At 39.4% G+C, this 17,581-nt stretch overlaps 1 pseudogene; it reads left to right on the top strand.

Annotated features, from left to right (window-relative positions):
- Nucleotides 1-1,404: 1,404 nt before the first annotated feature.
- LOC111737209 lies at nt 1,405-1,523 on the top strand (annotated as a pseudogene).
- Nucleotides 1,524-17,581: the final 16,058 nt, after the last annotated feature.

Here is a 17,581-nt window from a genome sequence, read left to right as displayed (position 1 = left end):
TCTTGTCCTTGGGCAGTCTCCACTGATTTGAATTTAAAGTCTATATTTCCTTTCATTCTGCATTCATCCATGACCCAGTAATTCAACTGTGCATAAAATATATTACTTTAAACAAGTAAACAAAATCAAAGTATTTTCAGGTGACTTGACTTTTTCCAGTAAGGTGAAATGCGCCCAGAGGCAGTCTGAACATGTCATGGAAATTGAGAAAGCCTGGGTCTTTATTTGAGTCAGAATTGGTTTGAATCCCATGTGTCTGCTTCCAAACTACGGTGGTCCAACCATGTAGTCTCTTTACATTCTCGTTTTTCCTTATTTCTGAATTTCATTTTCATAAGCTTAGATGAGATAACGCATGCAGAGTATTTTGACCAGTGTTGGACACACATAGGAAATGTGTGATAAATGTTAACTACCGTTAATGTCATTATCTCATGGCTTGACTCTTGTGTTTTATTCCTGTGTTTCTCTAAGGTTTCACATTGGCCAGAAGGTTTCTTTAAAAATACAGTAGCACACAAACAATCCATAACCTTAAAAATGCACTCACATATAGAAAGGCCTATGTAAGTAAAAGTCAGATCCCATAATCCCTGGCCCCATTTTTCCTTCCTCATGAGATCTAGGAGGTCAGACTTTAGGGGGATTTAACTGGGCAGTGGAAGATTCCTTATCACTGTAGAGACAAAGGAAGTATCTTTCTGGCAGGCTAGAATGCAAACAAAAGTTTATCAGTAAACCTATTATTCCCTGGAACGTTTCTATTCTTCTATTAGGTTAGGTGTGCAGAATTTTAAGGCCATAAAAATGATTTAGGAACGAAACAATTATTTGGTAATGTATTTGCCTTAATTTTATAGTTGCAGGCTGTGGAGTCATGAGCAGCACAGTATCTCTCTTAGATATTGTTAAGAGGGGCCCCTGTTTGGGGACCCCTGTTTTAGAGCGTCTTTCTCTGGCCCTCTGGCCAATCTCTCCACCAAATAAGGAATTTTGGAGGCCAAGAGGGTGCGCCCACCTGGAGTCCCTACCCTCCTTTCTAGACTACACATACGTACCTGGAAACCCCCAATTCCCTGCTTAAATGGCTTTAAGCCAATCCCCCTAATCTGTCTCCCCTATGCAGACCATGACAGTGCACACCCCTAGGCCCCAGACCACGGCCTCGGAGCAATGGTTTTTGAGTGAGAGAATGGGGTGGGGATGTGAATGGAGCTGCATGTGTAGATTGGGGTGTTTACACTTGTGCACAAGGCCCCTCGTCATGTAGGATAGGGCCTAGGACAAGACGCAAAGAGGAAACAGGCTGTAAAACAGGGGGCCTGGCTCTCCCAGTGAGGCCAGCTGCCTGTTTCTTTGCTTTATAAAACTTTCATGTTATGTTATGTTATATTGTGTTCTGTTGTCTATGACCGTGCTACCCTGAACAAGCCTGATCCCATTTGATCTCGGAAGCTAAGCAGGGTTGGGCCTGGTTAGTACTTGGATGGGAGACCACCTAGGAAGATCAGGTGCTGTAGGCATTAAAAAAAAAAAAAATTGTGTTCTGTTATGTTAGGTAGAATTTTATTTGTATCTTGCTCTGGACCCCACAAATGTTAGATGCAGCCTGTAGCACTGGACATGTTACAAAGAGTCATAGATTACAGAATATCAGAGCTGGGGATAGTCAAGATCAATGCAGCCCAATTACCTCATTTTGCAGAGTAGGAAAATTAGATCATTTAGGGATTGGCAAAATTTATAGCTTTATAGATTCTCTGATGAAAGAGGACAGAAAGACACTGTTCATTTAGAAGATATGATAGTTAAGTATGGCTTCAACTGTGTTCATGATTATGTTTGAAATTTAAGATGTTGGAATTTTATTGTGTTTTATGTACTTAAAAAAGTGGTTAACTTTTCCTGATATGTGGTGATGGGAGTGCACTGGTGAATCAGAGTTCAAGCCTCACGCTCCTTCAGGCAGCCATGCTTCTTCTAGGAGGTTCTTGCCTAAGCCCTTCAATGAGAAGCAGACCCAAGTGGGTTCTTAAACCTAGGTGGCCATACTCTGCTCCACCCGATGCCCTCATCCTGGCCACTCCTGAATGCACCAGGAGTAGATGCCCAACTCAAGGGAGCCCGCTTGACTAGCCAAACATCTGTTAAATGGCTGACAGGATTGTTTTGCCCAACAGGGTTATTAGTGACAAATGAGACTCTCTCTTAGGAAATTAGAATGTAAAATATGGATAGAATTGGGGGTAGGTATCGGGGGCAGAAGGTAAGTGCCACACAGAGAGAAAGCAGCATGGGGACATCATGAGGGAACAGAAGCTGGAAAGGCAGAAGTGATGAGGACAAGGAAGGAAGCCATAGACACCGAGTGAGAAGCTGAGTCCTGGTGGAGCGAGCGGTGAAGACTGCATGAAGGCAAACAGGTCTACAGCCGAGGTGGGGTGGAAACAAAACTTGGTCATTAGCCGTGCTCAGGATCTCAATGACTTACCAGTTCATCATGGTATTTCCAACTTCATGAGGCCTGCCTAAATGAAACTGATTTTCTTTCCAAGATTTCTCACCATTGAGCTTTTCCTGGAGCAAAGAAACATAACACTGATCATGGATAACATTTGTTGAGCTCTCTCTTTTTTGCCAGAATTGTTTTAAGAGTTTTTCAAAGAATTTCTCTTTAATCCTCAAAACAATTTTTTGAAGTAGGTACTTTCATTAACCCCATTTTAAAAATAAGAAAACCAAGGTAAGAAAGGCTAAATTTGCCCAAGGTCACATAGTGAGTAAAGAATAGAACTTGGAATTTGAATGTTGGCACTAGTATGATTTAGAGCCCAACCTCTAATCGACCGTGCAATACCACCTCGGCATGGTGGAGATTTGTTTTCTGTGTCCCCATGTTTCTTATTATTTTACTGTTCACCACCCACACAGCATATTCTGGATTGAGTATGTTCTTTGTAACCCTGAGTTCCTAACTAACTCAGTTCTTGAGGACAACAGATCTGCCAGTCTCAATAGGCAATCGATTTTAACTCCCTTTTCCTAGGCACATAGTCAGTGGTACTTTGCTGACCCTGCCATCCATATAAGCAGACCAAGTCCTAGGAATACAATGCTTCTCTTTGACCTCTTCCTAAGAAGAGTCACCCTCTATCACAGCACATCCTGTCCTAACCTCAACTGAATTATGTCTGTCTCCTCCAGACAGCTCTGCTGAGAATACAAATTGTTCTTTTATTTTTTGTCTTGGGTACTTCACACACTGTCTGGGACAAAGTAGATGCTCCAAAACCATTCAGTAAATGAACATAGCCTCTTTTATTTATAGTCTGTGCTTCGGATGTCTATTCACACTCTGCCCTAGCCTACTTTGGGAACAAGCCAATTGGTTGATAAAGAAACACTTAATCCAAGGTGGCTTTCCACTCAGGGCGGCAATATGGAGACATTAAAAAAAAAATACTTTGGTATTAGATACAGAAGGCCAGACCAGAAACTTTGTATCAAGATATATGCAATTGAGTTATTTGTGTAGCATTTTATAGAGTGAAAAGCATTTTCGTTTAAGTGGTCTCACTTTATACTCACGGTATAGCTTCGAAGGAGTGTTCTGGGCTCGAAGACTGCTTCACAGTGGGCAGCCATGTGGGCAGGTCATAGTTTCATGTATTTCTCCACTGTGTGGCTCACTTGTGGCCCAGCCTAGAAAACCCAGGATTGGGATGAGGTGGGGGTGGGGATGGAGGATTTCTCCCCTAGTTCCATCTGTGATCAAGCCTCTGAAAATGAGGGAGGCAGGTCATTTTCCCTTGGTGTCACCCTCCTTCTTGTCCTCTCCAGCCCATCACACTCCCAACTACAATGGAGGTTGAGAGAATTTCTCTAAAGGCTCAGATTTCAGAGGAAATCGCATCTCTGTCTAAGGACTTGGCCTTCAAAAGGAGGATGAAGCACGAAAAACTGTCTCTCTCTTAATCTCTTTCATCTTTGTTGCTTCTTCTTTCCTCCCCAGTCAATATCTTTTCTCCAGCCCACTAACCTTTCCTTGAGAACCTCCATTACTCTCCACGTGGAGATGCTTCCACCACCCTTTCTGCCTTCCTAAACCTTAGTTATTTGTGAGGGTCTTGTCTGCTGTCATTAATTATTCAGAGGGGAGACTATGGGCCATAATCCTGTAACTGGTGATGAACACAAGAACTTCAAATCCACATTAGTCTCCTCACCAGAGAGAGACAGGCCAAGAAAATTTCCTCACACGTTTTCCTGAGATATTGGCATACATTGTCACAGCCCAAATTACTTTCTCTGAGATACTACAATCAAATTTCTTATGCAGAAGGACTAGATCACCCTGCCTCTTAAGAGCAGTAAACCGGCATTATTGTAAGGGCCTTTGACAGTTTCCTGGGCCTGGAGAACAAGTTACCAGAACCCCGACTAGGTGCAAACCTATTTCTTTCTGCCATCAAAGAAGGATGACTCACCTCTGATTAGTTTTTTAAAAATTTCAAAGCCTTTCTTCTCTCATAGAAAACCCAGTCCACCTTATGCAAGGTAGTGAGGTCAGCTGATTCTACCATGGTGCTAAGAAAATGGAACCTTAGGGAAGTTAAGTGAATTCCCAAGCAATGGCAGATGCCGGCTCTATACTGTCTCCTCATAAATATTAATTGTGTACTTCACAAGAGATTTACTGGCAGCTATGAGGAAACTTCTGATGGTAAATTACTGATTTATCTACATTTCCTTTCCAGTTCTCCGGTATTTTTTTTTTTTTAACAGTGTTAAAAATATTCAAAAGCTCTCGATTTAGAATGATCAGGAGGTAAAGTTTTGTCTCTTAAATGGCAAAGTGGAAATTTCTGAAGACTAAAAGGTAGAGGTCAAATATTCTTTATGTAATAACTTCTTCATAGATTCTCCTGAGCTCATTGCATTTTTATTCTACTTAATTATCTCCTTCACCAGTGCTGTGCCTTGCATGCAGTAGGAAGTCAATAAAGTCTCTGTTAGAATTCTATGTATAATTTTATTGAGAATGTTTGTATAAAATCATCTCAGAAATTGGACCCTTGCCAATAATACTCAGGTCAGATCGATTCCTCACCAACCAATTCTGTATTGCTGTTGTGATTATTTTTTAAAAAATCAAATTATGTGAAAGTTAATGTGTTTACCAAAATGAAAGGATCTGAAAAACATATTTTCCTTTATTTTTGAGGGATTTCAATTACAGCAGAAAAAATTTCTGGCTTATTATTTTCTCAGCAGTGCCTTGTCTAAGATGGATACTTCTCTTCCTTCCTCACTCAGCTACTCTGGTCAAACCTGAAGACTGTTGAGTTTCAAAAAAAAAAACCCCAAAACCCTCTTTTTCACTTTGTGTCCCTCCAAAAATCTCACTTCACTATTGCACAATCTTCCACGTCCATATTTTACGTTCTCTCAGAGTCTCTCTTATATTTAATGCACACCTGCAGAAAGTGGAATTTCCTTTGGTGAATGCTTATTATGTTTTAACAACCATTTTATGTGCTGAGAATTGGTCTTCTGCCAGCAACCTCAGCACGCCTGGGACGTATTTTCAGATTTTCAAGAAATGAATTCTTGTTTCCAAGCTAAGGGTAATGGGCTTCTTTATTCAGAGTGGTGGGTTACCACAGGCTGGGTATGAACTTTGGTCTTTCCAGTAACTGCGAAAGAATGTGGCTAGTATTCAAAGGCTTTACTTTCATGCTCAAGTAATTATACAGGAAGATGTGCCATGTGGGGCCTGAATGAAACACGTTTGTAACAGGAAGTTAAATGAGATGCTTCTTGCTGTTTTCCTTTTATCTGAGGCCTCAGAGCTAAGAACAGTGGGTGGCAAGTACCCTACATTCTGAAGAGGGTGCTCAATCATACTTTTCTAAGTATGACAAGTGGACAGCTGTGTAATGACCTTCTCTTTCCACTGGGGAGAGAATAGAATTGCTTCCCAGTAGTTGGCAGGGATGTTTGCCAGGAAGGAGGATTGTCATTTCGATTCTCCCCCTTGTGCCATATGCATAAACATGCGGAAAGGTGAAGTCTTGAGCCATCAAAGGACTACCCCTGAAAGGGAACAAAGCATGGAGAGAAAGTTCTTGGAGAACTTGACGTGTGCCTCCCCTACTTTGGAGTTTGAGAGATTGTATCTGGTTCTCACCTGGAAGCTCCAAAGGCGAGAAGCTGGCCGACATTGCCTCTGAAGACAACATAAAGACAGGGCCACCTCCACTTCCAGATTCAGCAGAGAAGAGTGCTGAATATTTTGCTGAGAGCCAGAACAAGCACGAAGAAGGGTCAGGGTTTCCATCATGTGAAGGGTCCCACGGCAGAAGGGCTGCATCATACCAGGAAGGACCCAGGAGAGACAGCAGCCCTGGGAGCAGGACTGAGGGTGCTTTTAAGTGTCCAGGCAGAGACTGCAGAAGCCAGGAAAGGAACTAATTTGGGGGCACGGTCCTTGGAGGGAAGGGGCTAAAAGGTCTTCAGAAGTGCCCCATGAATGAAAGAACCAGCATTAGAAGAGAGGACTCTCTGGTGACAGATTAACTCTGTGAGAGTCAAGAAAGCCTTTTTGCCCATTATTCTTCCCTCTTCTGCCACCCCTCCTCCCTGGCACCAGGGGCAGCACAGTGAGAGGGAAGAAGGAAAGAGAAAAATGAGGGAGTGGTGACCATGTAGAGCCCGCTCCTGCCCTTCTGTGGGCTTTTGAGCCGGAGTTAAGCTCAGGTCAGAGTTGCCAGAAAAATTTTAAATCAGTTGACAGATTGAAACTTGATATTAGACAAGACTAGACGTTTTTTTAATACCTAAAGATAATACTGTTTGTTATTATCTGAAAAGCACCAGAGAAGCTATGAAATTTGTCCAAGAAATTGACCAGTAAGAAGAAAAGACACACATGAGAAAGAATATTTTGTTTTTCTTTTCATAGTCTACTGATGCCCAGTTTATTCAATTAAGAAAAATGTTGTATGTTCTATAGATACATTTTTTGGCAAAAACTATATCAATTTATTTCGCTTCTGTTGAGAAGCCCACATGGCCAGAAACCCTTCAGCTTCAGCAGATGAAATTTATATAAACAAAAGAGATTCTAAAAGACTTGGATGAAAAGGGATTGTTGCCTAATTTAAATAATAAAGATTTAAATACCCATTTACAAGCTTTTCTAGCATTTTCTCTAGATGCTCATGAGTTCCTTTGGTTCAACAGTATTTCAAATAAAATGCTCTCTGAGACTGGAAATATAGCTTGGAGCAATTCACATAATGGGTCACGGCCTTGGTCCTTATTAGAATCTTACTTTACAAAACAATGCATATTGTTTGGAGTTAAGAAGTCCATTATCTTCCCTTGACTATGAATGCAAAGGAGCTATTTATTTCAAGTGTTACCTTAGATCATGTGTAGTGATTTCTTAATCTAGCTAAATTTTGGCTTGGCCATGTGCCTGAGTGTAGATAATACACATGGGCTCAGAGAAAATTTTACTGTGGTGAGTTAAATGATTTCTTGGGGATGAATAGTCCATTTCTTACATTTATAAAATAATTTTGATATCTTTGTTCAGGAATTCATTCTGAGATGGTCTAAAGCTCTAGCCTATAGTGGCATAATGTATACTAGGCTTACCTGCAATAAATCAAACCCTCAAGCAACCTTAGGGCTTCTGTGAAACCAATAGACATGTCATGAAGTGCACACATTGAGAACGTTAGACTTACCCCATGCAATTGCCAAGAATTAGATAATTTTCTTCTCTAGAAAAGATTAGATTGGTGATCTCCAAATACAGGAAGAAACATGTAAGTGAAGGGTAGATGTTTTCTTCTTTCTTTCTTTTCATATCTCATATGTATAAAGCCAGATATTAAGTATAAAACATAGCATCTAAGATTTAGATTAGACAAAATAAAAAAAAAATTTAAATCAGGATTGCTAAGCAAAAATATGGAGTTTCCTGGATTTGTTATACAGCAAAGGCAGTACGCTGGTTTTGATGTTGGAATACACGTCACCGATGGCAAATGATTGGGCTCTAGAGGTTCATCCAACACCCTTAACTACATTTCCCATGTTCTCATTTTCCACCAAACATTTCAGCTTGGGGTATAGAGCGACCTATGAAGTGCTGGCCTCCTCTTAACATTTCCTTGAACTATGGTTTTCCAAGAGCATCAAACAAATCTTTCGCTTTAATTTAAAGTAAAACCTAGGTTTAAATGTTTTCAAATGGAACTGCTTTTCCTAAAGAATATCATGATAACTTTGATATTCAACAATAAAATCAAGAGGCTTATTTAGAACCAGCTACTTAAAATCATCAAACATTTTACTCAGTTTCCGTTTGGGAACAAGGGGCCTATTTGCAAAAGGATTAGAAATAGGTATACCTTTTCGGAAAGTCTCCTGAGCCGACTCTTTTAGAAATTGTAAATGCACATATCGTTAATAGGGTATTTCTATTAAGTTGTGTGGTTAGTAGGTAAAAATACAACCCCTGTAACTCAAGCAATCATAACGAAATCTAATCTGTAATCCCAGTTAAGTGACTGAATGAAATAATACATGACGAGTTTATTATCATGAGAAATGCAAAGCATAAAAAGGCAAGTTTCTGTCATTGTTGTGCTAGCAAATTCTTTAGGAAAAATCTGACCGCAGAACCAATGAATCTGTGAAAGGTAGTTATAGTTTCAATAGTAGCTCATATATTTATATAATCTATTGGCATAAATCAAAATAAACATACTCATTTAAAAGCATTATTCATTTTGCAATTTCCTCATTATGATTTCCCTAGCATTATCTAATTATTTAATACATTATTTCAAAAGAGCATCTACCTCTTAAAAAGAGAATCTTAGGTTATTCCCCTTAGAAGACAAATTATAGAATTATTTTTTTCCAAAATATTTTCTGTAATCCAAGGCAAAGCGTTTCTTCCTTTGCATCATACTCTCTCCATTTCCTCCCACTAACAGTACAAAAAGCTCTCTTCTTTCTATTGGTACCTTGAAAGAATTTATAGACTATATAACTATGTCTTTCAGAGTCTCCTCTTTTCTACCCCATCAGTTTAGCTCTCTAAGGCTCTTCATATGTCATCCATCTGACTGCCAGTCCTTCTGGGTTATTGTCCTCCTTTGCATTTCCAGGGTTTTTGTTTTTGTTTGTTTGTTTGTTTGTTTTTACTATACGTGTTGGCCACGTTGTTGGGAGCTGAGATGTGCATGCGGTCCTTTGTACAATCAGTCCCAGCCCATCTCTCCTCTTATACCGAGGGCTTAAATCAGACACCATCTCAGATTAGAGGGTGTCTGTTAGGCTCCGCCCCTCCTCACAGCGGAGCAGGAGCAGGAGGAACCACTTGTATCACTGGGTTGGCTAAATGAGGCGGTGGGAGAACAGGCCAGAGAAGGAGCCGATCTCACGCTTTCTTTCACTGTAGCATTCTGCAAAGAACCTTTATTGCCTTCCGATGCCTCACCGAAAACCGAGCAGAAGGACAAATGCTGAGGAGATGGTGCGTCCTGGAGCTTTAGTTGTATCCTAAATCCAGGGCTTTCCTTAGGTTAATCAAGGGCTCTGGTCTGATTGTTATCAGATCAGCCTCAGTATAACATGGCCATGGTGTGATAAGGCAAAGATGCCATTATATATGTTTGAAGTAGTAAAGATCAGTACCTTGGGAATTATGGAACCCCTTACATGTGGCATCCCTTGACTATGAATGCAAAGGAGCTATTTATTTCAAGTGTTACCTTAGATCATGTGTAGTGATTTCTTAATCTGAAAACTGATACAAATTCTCTGAGCTCTGTCTGACCCTTGTGTAAGAAATTAATAGAACAGTCATAGCATTATGGTGTGCAAGTAAATGTTTAACAACAGGCTCTCTGAAAAAAATATGTATGCACATTTATATGTATATTAGTGTATTATAAATTTAACTGACACAAGAATGTGTAGCACACAGTCGACAAATAGTAATAAAATATGCAATATTCTTTATTGCAGACCTCATATAGTCAATTGACTCTCACAGAATGCTGTAGTTGATTTTTTGCTGAACTCTTTATTTGTATGTAGCCAAGGTATGGTGACAATTGATGACTGACTGTAGTTACAGAAATGTTGGTTGATGTTGATGTTTTTATTTACATTAATGAGTAAAGCTTCAGTGAAAGTGAAACAATGAAGATGCGTATCAGAACTTTTTTAGTGTGTCCATGATGTGAGTGACTTCTTTGCTCTAAATACTGGGAGAATAGTCCTCAATTTTTTGTGCTACTCATACTGTAATAGCTATAGATACTTACAAGTTTAATCTGCATTATTAACATTTTCTCCATTACTTCTCATGTCTAGACAATCAACAGAGGAATAAATCAAGCTCTGATTGGTAGTCACCTCTCTCAATTGAAAACTACCAACTTAATGTTACTGATTGCAGATTTGGAAAGAAGAGATGCACAGTAGCATATCGCCATATATTTTTCCTACCATACAGATAGAACAGGCATAAACAACCTTGAGAGCATAGATAATAGAAAAAATAAAGGACAATAATTAGGATGCAATGAGTCTTGAGTATTTGTTATTCTTATTTTTAATATGATTCATTTAATATGCAAGTTTACGTAATGTAATTTTAAATAATGGCTTTAACAACTGGCTCACAAAATTCCTGGAATGTTATCAGCTCTTGTAAGCCAGCACAAGTGGGCTCCAGAACACTACTCACCACAGCTCAGAAGTATTAAAACATTATAATGATGGAAAATGAGAGCTGGAATGAGTCTTATCCATTCTCTCGGGTAAGTGTGGCCTCGGGTGGGTCGTGATCTGTATAGGAGACTCTATCAGCGGAGCATGTTCTAATCTGGTTCCCAGATTCCTGGTGAAATAAATCACTGAGAAAGCATCTCCACCATAAGTTGGCCCTTTTTAAGGGGAAGCTTGGCAGAGGACTGAAAGCTCTTGATGACAACCAGACCGACTTCTGTGCTTGCCATACTCCATGTTGTGTACGTGTGTATAGGGAAAGCTGGGACTAAGATAAAGGATGTTGGGAAGTTGCAATTTACCTCCCAAGACTCTAAAACCTAAGGCAATCCATAGCTTGAGAAATGTCTGAGCTCCCCTAGGAGGAAGATTTTTCTTTGTGCATTCAGAGGCAATCAGCTGAGAGTAAGCATGGGAATGGTAAAGCTTTAGGAGAGAAATGAAGTTTCAGACTTGTGATTACGTGGAATGGGAGGAGGAAAAGTTAAAATCATCAACTCCAGCTGGGACTAGAATCATAATAGCTAACTGTTCTAGTTAACATTTACTGATTCATTGCATATTTATAATATGCTAAACACTTTGCATGTATAATTTTATTTAAACTTCACGATAGCCATATAAAATAGATACTATTTTTCTTGCCATTTTTCAGATAGGGAAACTGGTTGAGAAATTTGCAAAGATAATACAGGTAGAAAAGGACAGAGCTGGAATTCATAGAAACCATAAACCTTTGAATTATGAGCATATGCAATTGTATGATTTTCTCTATCAGTTGCCCATATACTGGGACAAAGAAGAACAGTTTTACTGGTTAAAGAGAACAGAAAAGCAAGGGGGCATGGGAAGAGAGTTGTTCTCAGCTTTCTGGAATACTTATTTAAGACTAGAATGAAAAATGGGACCAACCGGATCATTTCTATCACTATTAAAACTCTGGGTCAAATACCACCATTGCCACCACCAAGAATAATGAAGTATTATGAATAACCAAAAGTTCGGCAGTCACCAAGAATGAAGACTGTAATCATAGTTCCCTTACTTTAAGTTCTTGAAACTACTTTACTATTCTGTCTCTGTAGAACATTATTTTTACCCAAAAACTAGTCTAAGAAAAACAGGCAAATGACCACCGGCCATCAGACCGTAGATAGGGATCAGTTAAGAAGCAGGGGTGGCATTTGTCCCTGGGTATGGGGTGATGTCTCAGAGAGCTGGGCTGCAACTGTCTGAAACTCCACCGTTAGTGAGAGTAGAAAGGAGACAGTGAGTGCACTGTCTGTTGGCCAATGGCCCAGGGTGGGTCCTGCCAGGCTCCGTCACATTGTTGTCCTGAGTTGATAGGCGGATTCAGTATTTTTTGAACTCCTTATACTTGCAGCCTGACCGCCTTCATGGTGGCAAAACTCCTGGCAACAATATTCTTTCTATTACATAAGTCACCTCTTAGCTTGTTTAATGCTTAAAAAAATAAAGTTTATTACAGCTATTACTGTGGTGATTTTAATGGCTAGACCCAAGCACAAGTCTGATGATAAGGATGAAGAAAAAAGGGACACACTTGCTAATATCACACACGGCAGTTTTAAAACATGGCCTCAAAATTATGAGGTGGGAGTCTATGTCATTTCCATGTGAATTGGTATACAGTTATAGCCCAGGTGGTGATCTCTGAGTCCAGGTCAAAACAGGCTGTGCAGCTTCTACTTGGTCTTCTTGGAATTCTGTAGTACTCTCCCACTCAGAACCCAGTCTCCATGCTGTGAGAAGCTTAAAGCATATGGAGAATGACTTGTAGGTGCTCCATTCAATGGCTCTAATTGAGCTAGTCCTCAAGACATCTCAACCCAGGCATCAGACATGTGAGTGAAGAAGCCATCTTAGAAGTGGCTCACCTTTTGTCAGGTGTGTTTCCTTTCAGCCAGGAAAATCTTCCAGGATGAGTTCCCAGATTGTGAAACAGAAAAGCTGTCCCAACTGTGCCCTTTCATAATTCTCGACCCACAGAATCTGTGAGCATAATGAAACGGTCATTGTTTTATGTTACTAAATTAATAAAATTTTGTTGCACTGAAAAGATAACTGGAAAACACACCAAAGAATCAAATCTTCACATGTAAACATCAAAGCATGTCTAGCATGTTGCAAAAATCACTATCGCATCATTGCTATGCGCTTCCAGAGGCAAGAGTTGCCTTGGTTATCGGCTCCTAGAGAAGTGGAGGTTCTGTGAGTCAGAGTCCCAGCTTATAAGAAAATTGTCACCACTGGCCCAACATTTCCAGTTAAAGTTGATAGATGCATCAGCACAGCCAAGGGATAAGGATGGTTCCTACTATTATTATAATTCTTATAATAATGATATTATACATCTTTTTTCACTGTAGTGTGCTGATATGGGGCTATTTCTATATCTGATTCCACTTGCACTCGAGTCATTGATTGTTTGGGGTACATAGTCTTTTGGGGCTATTTCTATGTCTTCTTATTCTATCTCCGCTTGAGTCTTTGAGTGTTTGGGGAGCATAATGGCATCATGTTTAGAACAATATCTACGTGCCCACTGGTGACATGAGGCACAAGGATGGTCATACCCTGACCCAAAGCAAATATGAAGTCAAATAGCTCACATTCTTGGTTGCTCCTCAGAGGCCATCGGGAATACAATTTGTGAAACCCAAAGGAACTCTCCAGACCTGGGAAAGCTGAGGTTGAAAATTGTTCTGGGAGGTAGGATATTTCTATTTCTAGAACTTCTAAGACGTTATAGCCAGAGTGAGCTGTGTATTGAAACAATGTGCAAGGGAAGTCTAGATTCTGCAATTGCATCAATATCAAAGTTGTCTTTTTTACAGTTTCCAGTTGATATTTTATTGAATGGCTTCTGGGTGAAATTTCACTTTTTTTAAGATCCAAAAAACTAAGAAAGTGGTTGTTAATTTGGGCATTGTTATATGTAAGTAGTTTGTGTTTGTCTTTGGGTTAAGTAGGCCTTTTTGTTTAATCTGACAATGAGTTATTTCCTTCAATATTTGGTAGCTTATTTCCTAAGAATCATTCAGCAGTATTATTGGATAAAATAATTGTTTTTATGTAATGTTGCTACAGTCTAATGCTGACATATCATTAATAATACAAGTAAATAAACAGTAAACAGTCTGATCTCAGTTCACATTTTTTGAAAGAAGACTTCTGTGAGTAAACAACACATAAAGTAAACATTTCCATTATCTACAATCAAAACATTTTCAGGAATTATAATTGCTTTACCATATAGAGTTCTTCCTACAATTACAGAAATCAAAATTTTCCATGCATTAAGTTAATTTAGGGAAAAGAAACCATTGCATCTTCTGGATGAACCCTCATGAACTGCAACTTTTTCTCTAAAAACAAAGATGGACCAGTGAAGTAGGCATAATTCTTGATTCCCTGTTTAGAGCCTGTTCAGGCTGGGTGACTGAGAAAATATTCCTCCTTCCATTGTGAGAGGTGGCCATGTATCGCACTTTGCTCTAAGTGGTTCAAATTTACATCTGTTCTCCTGACATAATTATTATTGGAACCCCATTCTACTCTCAAAAGTGTTCTGGTTCGATGATAAATTATATGGTCATTCCACTTACAAGTCTAGGGGAAAATCCCTAGTTGGTACAGAATCCCTCTGTTCATATGAATCACTGGCCACAACATAGAATCCTGTGTCCAATTTCCTCTGTTATGTATAAAACAGAATCCATTAAATCTATATTCCCCTTGGTTTTCACTATAAAACCAAATTACCTGCAATTAAATCCCAGTTTGTTTCATTTGTATGGAATAAATACCTGTGACATTTACTGAACGTCTTTTGAGATTGGTTTAGATTTTGCAAACATGTTATTTGCAATCATTAAAGGCTTAATTTAAACATAGTACTTTAGAATGGACTAAATAATGTTTTCCACAAGAATTTCTTCATTTCAACCAGACTGAAAGGCCAAATGCAGTGTACAGGGAAGAATACAGACTCGGGATCTAGAGCTCTATGTTTAAGTCCATACTCTGTCCCCTGTATGTACAGGCGCAATACATTACGGTTTGTCCAAGATTGTCCCAATTTATATCTGCTCTCCAGTGTAGTTATTAAGAGCACCCCTTTCTTTTCTTTTTCCATTCTGGTTTAGAAGATAAACGATATGTTCATGCTACTTATAAGCCATGTAGAATCAGGCGAATATCTGACTTTTTGTGTCTCCATCCTTCGTTTGCCTAAAAGCACCCATCCCAGAGAGCTACTGAGAGGAGTAAATGAGAGTGCAAACGTGAAAGAGCTTTAACAACCCAATAACCGAGCAAGTGTAATGTATTAGATAAGCTTCCTATTTTTCATATTCTGTCCTACCAAGATCAAGGGTTTATGGACTTGCCCTGGCTGAGCCTGATTCTTGCTCTTGGGTGCAGTAGCAGCACGTTCTATCAAGCGCCCGGCCAGCTTAGTGAGAGAAACAGTGCCTCCTTTGTTTCGTTCTGGTGAGACGCTCTGGTACATCCTGCGTATACCACACTCCTGATTCCTAAACTTTCTGCATATTCTATCTGTCTTCTAGAATATCACCTGTTTGCTCTGTGTTCACATTCTTAGTTAAAGTTTGATCTCACATCACATCTTTTGAAAGAAGACTCCTGTGAGTACGTTTGAATGTTTGAGGGTACCAGCTAAGATTCTGGCCAATTAAATTTAGGTGCAAAAAACAATAGGTAGAACACAAGGTATAATGATCAATTTATCAATGTGGGAAAACACATGAGGCCACAATGCAGAGTTCTGATAAGCTGGATTAGCACTAGGATGGGTGGGGAATTCTATTTTCTACTCTAGATCTAGATCTTAAAACTCACATACTTAGGTGTGCCAAGGAAGGGAGAGAGGAAGAGGGAGAGAGGAGAGAAGGGAGGGTAACTTGGCCTTCAGAACAGACTCTGAGCTCACCGCTTAGAATATGACCTTGAGTCTTCTCACACTTGAAATTATGCGAGGATGACAAATTCTTTCATCCGACATCAATTACTCCCTTCTTTAAACACCAATTATACTTAGAGGCAACGCTTAATAGCTTAATGAATTGTTCTCTGATGTTTTGTGTGGGTTAGTTTTTAAACTGGTGTTATCAATGTCTGACATCACCGATTGGTTCTTTACTTCTGTATCTCTGAGAGAATCTAGGATATACTGAACTCCTACTAGATAATCTATTAGTAGTTTTTGGCTGAATGATTGAGTTGCAAGTTTAAAAAAGAAATGTTTGGGGTAAAATGACCTTTTCTAATTTGATAACATCACATGGTAGGACTGTTCCCTAATGCTGAAAATATCTCTGCCACATTACTGCTGTAAAGCCCCCCAACTCCTCACAAAGAGGGAGAGATAACATTAGCCAACATTTCACCAACCCTTTTGCTCCTCAAAACATCAGAAGAGAAGAAGCATGGAGATTCATCCTAAATGCCTGGAGCAGAGACCAGCTGTTGGTCAACAAACTCATCTCCTCTTCCCCCTGTATCTGCAGCTAAACCTTATTTCCAGCCTGCCTTGCAGGTGTGTTCATGTATCTGGGTGTTAGGCAGCAGAATATTGGCAGATGTCATGTGGGCCAGTTCTTGGCCTGGCACAGAGAAATCTCCCACACACGATCTTTCAGATTCTTTCCATTTTGCCTGGTCGATATTGAAAAGCCCCACAGGGAAATGCAGAGAGCCCTGAATTGTAGGGCTTTTGTTGTGAGTCTGGTTCCCTAATAAGTGCTTGGAGGAGAAGTACCCAAGAGGGAGCACTAGCATTAGACTGAGAGAAAAATACACTTTTATTATCTTGATGATATTTGAGGTTTACTTATTATTATTACTGGTGTTGTTGATGTTAGTGTATTAGTGCTTTTTGATCTTAGAATAATCAAGAGATTATATTATTAATGACAGTGATGGTAAGAATCATTTGATTGTAAGATTTATCTGGATTTCAGAGAGATTAAAAATATGCATCTAGAACAGAAAAAAATAGGATAATTTAGTGTTCCAATGTGGAATTTTCATACTGTTGCTTTGAAGAATAGAAAGTAGAAAAACTACTAGCTGATAATCAAAATATAAGCTCCTAGGGGACTTAAAATTTATCTGCTTCATTCACTCTTATATCTCTAATATTTAGAATGTCACTTGGCACATTGTAGAAACTCAGAAAAATTTTTCTAATGAGGGACTGAGGTCCACATCAGTGGACATCAGTGGTTCTTAAATGTGATGCCCACATTTGAGAACCAAAATGCAACTTATTAATTTGTGATGAATATTTGAATATGTTGCCTATGGCATTGAGGTCTGAGTGAGGCATAAATTCTCAATCTGCAGTTAAGCTTCATGGGAAAGTGAACAATAGTGAGAAGCATGGACTCAGAACCTAGAGTTGTTTTGATGAATTGTGTGTTTAATGGCCTCATGGTATGATGCATGTTAGCAGGGCTTCTGAAATGTGTGGGAGGCGAGTACGTGGAGGCAGAGAGCTCACCTTATTATTCAGACTCCTGAAGAGCTGCTGCAAGACTTGAAAAGCTGAGTTTATTAATTTATTTGAATTATGGTCTTCAGTGTTAAAAAATCTATAAAGCTGTTTGTTCTATTTGGTTCTAAATTATTGCAAGTGGATGCTGAGTTCCTGATGATTAACTTTTAGGTTTCTGTGAAGATGTCTCTGTGATTAGGTGAGGAACACAAACCATGT

The sequence above is a fragment of the Pteropus vampyrus genome, unplaced genomic scaffold (genome assembly GCF_000151845.1).
Source record: "Pteropus vampyrus isolate Shadow unplaced genomic scaffold, Pvam_2.0 Scaffold24, whole genome shotgun sequence".
Taxonomy (NCBI): Eukaryota; Metazoa; Chordata; class Mammalia; order Chiroptera; family Pteropodidae; genus Pteropus; species Pteropus vampyrus.
Note: the sequence above shows the minus strand (reverse complement) of the source record. Positions and strands in the feature narration are given on the sequence as shown.